At 39.5% G+C, this 8730-nt stretch overlaps 2 long non-coding RNA genes across 2 annotated transcripts in view; one reads left to right on the top strand and one right to left on the bottom strand.

The window, feature by feature from the left end:
* The window catches only part of LOC108448160, a 156622-nt gene that overhangs the window by 18204 nt on the left and 129688 nt on the right, over positions 1 to 8730 (top strand). The gene's annotated exons all lie outside the window — the stretch shown is intronic.
* LOC108448159 overlaps positions 5241 to 8730 on the bottom strand; it is a 17277-nt gene continuing 13787 nt past the window's right edge. Inside the window, exon 3 of the long non-coding RNA XR_001863954.1 lies at positions 5241 to 8582. This is a non-coding gene — a long non-coding RNA (uncharacterized LOC108448159). The remainder of the gene's footprint in view (positions 8583 to 8730) is intronic.

The raw sequence follows: 8730 nt of genomic DNA, 5'->3' as shown, positions 1-8730 counted from the left end.
GTAGTGTCAGTGTCTTTATGGAAGTAAGCTGGTAGAAAAAACATATTCTCTGTTCATCACTTCTTAGCTGATGTTCACCCCTATAAATTATTCTGCATTACTTTGATAATTTTCTCAATTTGGAATACACAAAGATGATCCCTCTGTTCCTGCTCCTCTTGTGTGGTTCACGTAATGGTTGATCTGGAAGTACATGCACAGAAGGGTGTTTGTGTGTGTGTAGATATTGATGCTTGTATGCATTGTGATTTTTATTCAGCATCTGAGTCCTAGCAAATTTTCCCCCATAAAGCCTTAGTTTCATTTTCAAAGACCCAAATCTTGTTGAAAATCAAATGAATTTGGATATTGAGAGGTAAGTTCCAACAATTCCCGACTGTACAGTTTTAGAAGGTATTGTCTTTGCCTGTGGCAGACTAAGGGACTGGCAGAGCTGGCAGAAGGAATCAGAGCCTTAACCACCAGAACTGTCTAATGCACTCTTTGAAACTGCCACGGATATATTTTAAGCTGGTTTATCAGCCCAGGAGCAGTGGTACCTACAAGATTTGATCTGTTTCTGCTGGTACAGACAGAAACTTTCAGCAGATGGAGGTGGTGAGCAACAAATTCTGAATCACTGGTTCAGCAATTACCCAACCTTATCTTTTAACAGCTTTGATTTTCTGCATTACTTTGACTCTTAATCTTTTTTACTTTTTTTTTTATTATTTTTAAAATTTTTTAATTTTTGACATCTGTTAAACTACTTGCGAAAGAGAAGCAGATCTGGAGGGTAATGGAGTGAAATTATTAGCCTTTTAGAATCAGATGATAATTAAGCCAATATAAGAAGATCACTAACTATAAATAATGCCAGTGAAAATAAATTCACTAATTATTATTTACATTATGGAGACTTTTGGACCCCTTTGTACTCTTTGAGGCCATAAGATTTTTAAAGTCTGTAATGGAAATGAGAACAGGCCTTTTAAATAGTTTTAATTAAGCAGTTTAACCATCTTAATTAAAACATTTCAAGAGTGGCGGTGTTTTCCTAATGGTAATGATTTTTCAAGTAATTTTTCCTGTGTATTTCCCCTCCTGGGGAAGGCTGGGCCACTTGAGTGTAGGCAAACACACCAAGATGGCAAAGAGAAAGAATCTCTGCAGAGGAGAGGATCTGCTCACTTGCAATGCATTGGTGACAGCTGCCATGTGCCAGAGGATTGTCTCGTGTGATGGAGGACATGGCAATGTTGAGGCATTTGCTGGAATGCAGAGGCTCCCCATAATGTACAGTTTGTTTCTGCTCCATCTCGTTGCAGAGGCTAAAATAAGCACTAACATGTTTTATGTAGCAGAAAAGTGGTCTTTGATTTTTCTGCTGCCTCTGGCTGGATTCAGCTCTATTCTGTGCAGTGCAGGAATGTGGTGGTTTGCTGTGGTTGGCCCTTTCTCTTTGGGTCTGTCTTGCTGGCCACTGCTGGTGCTTCAGTGGGCCTGACCTATGCTTGGCTGCTCCAGGGTTGGTGTTTAACGCTGCTGTAGATACTGAGCGTTCCAGAGACTGCCTCTTACATCAGCCAGAAACTCTCACTTATGCTGTTATCTTTCACAGCACCTGTTATTAAAGCCTGGCGTTTCCACTCAGGTTTTCTTTGAGCAGTGTGGCAAATAAAAATAATCGGTTGCAGTGGTAACAAAACAACACACAGTAGGGCCTTGCTTCCTGCAGCCTGGCCCCTGTTTCCCATGGATATATCTTGAATCGCTTTTTTATACCTCTTACCATGATGCTAAAACTTCTATTGTGCTTTTCTGATATTCTAATTGTTGCATATGCCTGTATTTAGCATATTCTCAGGCTCCAGTCACTAACAGCACCACAGGTTCTTCAAATGTTACCCTTGAAAACTTCAGGGTCTCATAACTTGTTTTTATACAACTGCTGGGTCTTTGGGAGACATTTATTTGTTAGTAAGTACAGATATCCTCTTTCACTGTTACCTAGTTTGGCTTCCACAATCTCAAGTCCCTCTCCATCATTTCATTTGCACAGACACAGTAGTTAATATACTCCTCTCTACTTGTAGCATTCTCCAAGTTACAACTTTTAACAGATTTTCCACCTAGCCAGACATTTCAGACAGAACTCAGGGAAGTTGTAATAATTATAGAAAATATTTCCAAAAGGGGTCTTAGTGAAATATGCACCCAGTGTGGGCTTTGTTTTTCTTGCAAAGGCTTGTCATGCTTGTGATATGCAACACCTCAAAAATAATTTTCTGCCTGTCATTTTCCATCATATGTTTGTGTGCTGTGTTATTCCTGCCAGGTGTGGCACTACCTACATTTCTACATTGAAATGCATCTTTTTAAGAACATTTCTTGTTTTATTTTTCTATGAGTTAATCTCTGATTCTAATCATCCCTCCAAAGTTGTCACCTGTAAATTTAACCATCTTCCAAACAAATATATAAAACCTCTTTAATAATTCAGATTTGAGAGGTCCTTCTGATAGAAACAGGCCCGTGCCCCTGATTGTTTCTGTTTCTGGAAATCCCCTTTATAGGCCTGTTGACTTTCTCCTTTCTCCAGGAATCTTTTTTGCTCTCCTCTTGATATGCATATCTGGATGTCCCTCATCTTGTCTGGAATAATAGATCCTGGCACTGACCAAATGTATAGGTTTTTTTCCTGTGAAGTCCTTGCATTTTTCAAGTTTTTCTTATAATTCTGTTCTACAAACTTCCTTTCCAGACAACCCTAAGCTCATAATTTCATAAAATCATGGGAGAAACTAGATTGAAAAGGACCTTTTGAGTTATTCAATACATCTTCCATTTTCAAAGCAAGGCTGACTTCCAAGTTAGACGAAACTGGGGCCTTGCTCTGTGAAGTTCTTGAGACTTCCATAGCCTCCCTGGATGTCCTGTTCCAGTGCTTCACCGTGCTTGTGGTGAGAAGCATTCTTTCTTAAGTAAAAGAAAATAAAGATTACATTATTGCAACCTGTGATTTACAGCACTTGTACTTTCATTGTGTGTCCCTTGGGAAAGCCTGGCTCCACCATCCTGTTGTGAGACTGCTGTTGGATTTCCACCTGCTTGGCTTTCTTGTCTCCATTTTAACCACCCCTCTTCCCACAGACTGTCCTGGGTGTCCTGTGTTCCAGCTCTCTTACTGTCCCAGTGGCTCTCTGCAGTGATTGTTGTTGTTAAAGTCACCTTTGTTTCTAATATAAAGGATTAATTTGGTTGAGACTATAGAGTGAAATGATCCTCCTGCCCTTTAGCTTTTACTGTTTGGTAAAAGGTGTTCTCCTCTCATCTTGCATTTTTTGACCTGATATAGAGTTGCTATTTTAGATTAAAATGAGCTCTGAGAGTTCATGTTTTCTTTACTTACTGGTTTGGAGACTTCACTTCATTGCTGCTTTTCATGCTGAAGATGTTATTTCCCTAGGAAAACTGAGCTTCATGGCATCCTTTCAGGATAGAGCGCAGCTGTCTGATCTTATCTGGGCCTGACAGATGCCTACCCTTCCCACCAAGCTCCCCTGTCTCACTGAAAGAATTACCTGTTTCTGCAATCTTTGTTTTTAAAAATGATCTGCATACATATGCTTGGAAAGTAGGGCTTATTTTAATAATGTGAAGGAAGCACAATAAGATGTTGGAGAGAGATGCCATAACAAGTAGAATTACTTTTATCATTTCCTTGTTTCATCACCCATTTTGGTGTAATTGTCTTATTTGTATTGGCTTCTCCTTTGGAAGAACACGTAGCAGTTTCCAAACGTTAATTAAAACCTCACAACACTACTGTGATGTCAACGTAGTAAATGAAAGAGAGTAGATAAGACCTTTCTAAAGCAACTTTTGTCTTAAGTTTATTTTGTTACATTTTATCTATCACCAAAACTGGAATCACTTTCTTTGTGCCCCATAGTTTACTTGCATCAAGATGTCAAATCCTTGCAAAGAGGGAGATTTCTTGGCATCAAATATCCTCTGTGGTGGGCTACTGGTTACTCTTCTTTATTCATCCATGCCTTCTCTTTCTCCTTCCTGTCCTGAGGAAGCCTGTGCTCCTTGCTGTGCAATGTCAAGTGTGGGCTGAATCTTCAAGGTTTCTAAATCTCTGTATTACGTTGTAACAGCTAAAGGATTTCACTTGAAATAAGAACCTGGGCTGCCTGGATATGAACATATATTCAAATTCTGAGAAGGTTTTTGAAGAAATATGTCCAGAGCAGCCAGTTGAGTCCTTCTCACTGTTAAGTAATGGCTTTTTTCTCCCCTAAGCTTTCATGAAACTCTATGGTATTTTTTATGCCAGTAATAATTTTCTCTTCTTCCCCCACAATCCTCATGTTGATTCTTTAGAAACATTTTTCTTCAATCTTCAAAGGATTCCTGGTATAAGAGATCTTCCAGATCTCTTGCTTTTGTAGCATGCTGTCTATTTTAGGTAATTTTATATAAATTCTTTCTCCTCACCTTGTATAATTCGGTAGCTCTTACTATTAATCAACACATTACTGCTCTCTTTTTCATGGTGGTATTTAGGCAGTCAGTTTAGGTTTTATATAATTTATGGTGATATTCTTTCAGTGTAGTGCCAACAGTCTCACAGTGCACCAGGCCAAAGCACAGAATCATGGCAGGGACTGCTCGCACTCTGGGCTCTTTTGCTTGTCTGCCCTGATGATCTTCCATTGATAAATCAACCTCTTCCTTTCTTCTCCCTCCATTTTGCCTCCATCCTTTCCCTCCCTCCAGCTCCTCTTGTATTTGGCACTTAGGATATTGCACAGGCCCTGAGCAGAGAAACTCACTTTTCGTTTTCCCAAGCTTTCCACCCACTTCCCTTCTCTCCTGCCAATGCACACACATGGTGCATTCATACACGTCAATATGCTGCTGAAATCCTGTAGAGATAGATTTGAAAAAGGTAAAGGAAAAGATTAAATACTTGTCTCTTGAGATGGCTATAGAAGAGAACGACCATCTTAGTGTTTGCACTTTATTGTTTAAATTAGTAACAAAAATACTGTTTATTTTAGCAAATATAATCACATTTTGCAAACAAATACAGATTTTTGTAAAGAAGCAGATTTTCCACAAAAGGAAACTTCTGTTTTGTAGAACAGAAATGAAAATAGAAGCCAACATATGAAACTACTTTGACTTACATTATGATTAATTCATAAATAACCAAGAACTATGTTCAAATGCTTCTTTAAACTTAACCAGTAAAATCAAACAACATGATTTATTCACTTTACTTCGTGCTGTTTTTATACAGTGATGTAGCAGGCTAAGTACAATGATTTATACAAAGTACTATGCTTGGATTATTTTAACTATAATTTAATAGGATCTGAGACCAAATGGTGTATATCTCACAGTTTCTGCTTTATTCATGCATCATGTAAATTGAATAGCCAAGTGTTTACAGGAAAACAAAGCTGCGATTGGCATCAGGCACGCCTCTGTTCGTACACTCAAACAGAATGCACTCACAAAGAAGTCAGAACCCCAGTATCTGCAGAACAAGAGGCTGTTTGGCACCTCTGGAAGAACTCACATCATTCCAATGCCTCACCATCAAGAAAGGTACTTGCTCTCAGACACTCTCAAGATTTTGACTTGTATATTTGTGCATGCCATGAATAATGCTGCACCATGATTAAAAAAATAGGACTGAAAAGACACACAAGCTCATACAGTAAAAACTCAATAAAACACCTAATGATGATGAGCTCTTTATACATGCAATCTGAGCCCTCAATTCATCTGTGTCTCCAGAAATTAAATTCTTTTTCCCTTGATTTATAGAAAACCCATTACAGAGTAACAGCTCAATCCTGTATCTTTTTTTTTTTTTTTTTGCTCCTGGGGTTAGAGAAGTTTTACATTACAAATAAATTTCAGCAAAGTTAAGGATTTGTCCCCAGTTTTCCTCATTTAAATACATAGAGTTACACGTATATATAAATGTTCCTCAGAGAAATCACTGTTATAATTAGATAGATATTATCTGTCTATACCACAAATATTTGGGCCACAGTGCTCTGGGGTCTAATTTCTGCCACGATCAATCAGTGTTACTGAAATTCCTGAATTATTTAGTAATTGAAACCCTGAGAAAATCTTCAAGCCCAGCTGAATTCAACAGTTTATCCTGAGTAAAGAGAGAAGAATTTAATGTTACGCTGAGCCACATTTAAACAGGGGAGAAGGCCACGTTGCAAGGGCCTGCTCCTGCTCTTGTCATTGAAAAGCATTTTGCATAAACCCTTTACAAAACTAGGGACATAAAATCACATTTAAAGGGAGAACACCAAACTCCTAGAGGATTGTAGAAATTATTCATGAGAGTAATGAGTTTTCCGCTCATACTTTGGTACAAAAATGGACCTCACATTTTGTACGCATTTCCTTTAATAGCTAAATATAAATATATCCTGTTAAATCCAAATATACTTCATTTGCCAAGAACTACACTAAAAACTCTTAAAACGAATAAAATATAAATAAATAATTTTATTGTCTTTCTTACAAATTTCAAAATTCAGAGCATACTCAATGCAAAATTTTCCTAAAATTGTTTGGAACTGCTTTGTGTTTTGGCATTTTAGAGTATCATATGAGATGATACAGCTAAACGAATAAATTAGTGTTAATTGTCTATAAAGACATCAGATGCTTTGGTTTAATGAGTTCATGAGAATGCAGGGCCTAACTGCAAGATCAGCTTTAATTGTAGAGCAAACAACTTTTTAAAATACAAATGTTTTCAAATAATTTAAAAAAAAATCCAGGAAGATGTTTGTAAATCTCTAAACCCACACACGCAGGCCGACACAACACAAAAATTAAAAAACTCTTTGTGTGAAGCTGTAAAGAGTTCCAGCTTCACGAATCAGTGCCAAAGCAAACAAAGACCATAATCTGGCAGCAATTTAAAGTTCCCTGTTAAAAAAAGATTGATGATAAAAACCTTCTAAGAACAAAAAAACTTTCAATCCAGGAAAATACAGCTTGTAGCTTTTAATAACTGAAGAGACTGACGTGATGTGGGACTTTGCTCGGGTGTTTTTCTTTGTTAGAATTCAAAGGACGAGTTAATTGCATTTCTGTAGGTACAGCGGATTTTTCCTCGTTGTGCTAAAGAAAAGGTGGTCACTGTGCATTGAGGAGGGGAGAAGGGAAACTAAATACATGAAGTTGTGTGAGGAGTACACCACAACCTTGCTCTTCCCAAGTTCTTCATAATGACTGCCAGAATTTCCTTTGCATTTATGTAGGGGAAGAAGAGAAAACTCTGTACAGAAAAGAAAGTGAACAACACAGGGCTGCTTGTTCAGCCCTCACGTTTGGCTAAAGCAGCAAGGCAGGAGCACTGCACAGAGGGCACCAGGGGAGGGAAAAGGAGACAAGTTTTCTTTGCAGCCTTTTCAGAGCAGCACAGCAAGCTTTTATCAAGCTTTTACCAAGCTTTTAAAAGAGTACAGAGTGCCTCCCAAGGTAACAAGTTAAGATTAATTAAAGCCTAATTAATTATATTATAAATAGCTATAAAAACATTGCAAAATTAACCTATCTCTGTGTTTCTTAGAATCCAGCATTACTGGGGTTTAAGATTTTAGCCTGCTGTTTCACTAATGTCCAAAACTGAAAACATAACATGCTTATTTGCCTTTTAGAGTTACTTCTGAAAAAAATATGCAAGTTAGTAAACTGAGGGGAGATAAACAACCTCAATGATGTACAGACACAATTTGGGAACGACCTGGGTGATGGGTAAAAGCCCTTGGGAAACCCTCCTACCCCGTGCTTGCCAGACAGATTTAGGAGTATCCCGTGCTATTTAAAGGACTGGCATGACTCGCACTGTTAATAAGAAAAGAGCTTCGCTTACACTGCACTTCTCCCCTTTCCTCTCCTGTGCTGGCTACGTCCCGTGCCGCTGGGCTGCTGTGCCTGTGCACAGCCAACGGTGCTGCTTTCACTGGAAGTTTTCCGACTTTGTGTGACCACCTCAAAATAATCTTCCAGCATCGTTGAGACCTCTCAAGCATGTCAGCTGTCGGCATCAGCCCCTGTCCCCAAGGACTGGCGTGCGGCTGGAGGAGTGGGCGGCAGCGCTGCGTGCAGCCCGGGCTGGGCTGGAGGCGGAGGGCACGGCGTGTTCATGACAGCTTCCCCTGACAGGGGACACTGTGTGTTTGGAAGTTCAAGTTTCATCATGCGACACAGGTTTAGGAGGCATCAGGATCAGGGCTTGGCTGCTGAGGTTTAACATTTCTCGCGCTAAAATAGCTGCCACACCAGGTGCAACCGTCTTAACAGAGGCAATGAATTTCATTTGCAAAACACCCTGAATAAACCTCTCACCGTATGAAACAAAGTGCATAGGCTTAAAAAGTAACTCTTTTAGGACTGTGCTATTTAAACGTAAACATGCAGCATGAGTGAGGCGATGTTACCCAGAGCAGTGGTACAGTCAGAGCAGGAGCGGTGAGAGACCCTCAGCCTGTTCAGAGTCCGGTTACGGCAGGACCAGTTGATGGTTTCTCTCTTTCTCGGTGCTGTTCGAGGGACAAAAACACAGGTTAGGAGGCACCAAGGACAGCACTGAACCGTTGCTTGGGTCAATCCCAAACCTGCGGGGGCTACCAATAACCACCCTCCCCAGGAGAGAGCTCCAAGAGAGGCGTGCGGAAGCCGGCCCTTACC

This window comes from Corvus brachyrhynchos, unplaced genomic scaffold (assembly GCF_000691975.1).
Source record: "Corvus brachyrhynchos isolate BGI_N302 unplaced genomic scaffold, ASM69197v1 scaffold126, whole genome shotgun sequence".
Classification (NCBI taxonomy): domain Eukaryota; kingdom Metazoa; phylum Chordata; class Aves; order Passeriformes; family Corvidae; genus Corvus; species Corvus brachyrhynchos.
This window is presented reverse-complemented; position numbering and strand designations above follow the sequence as displayed.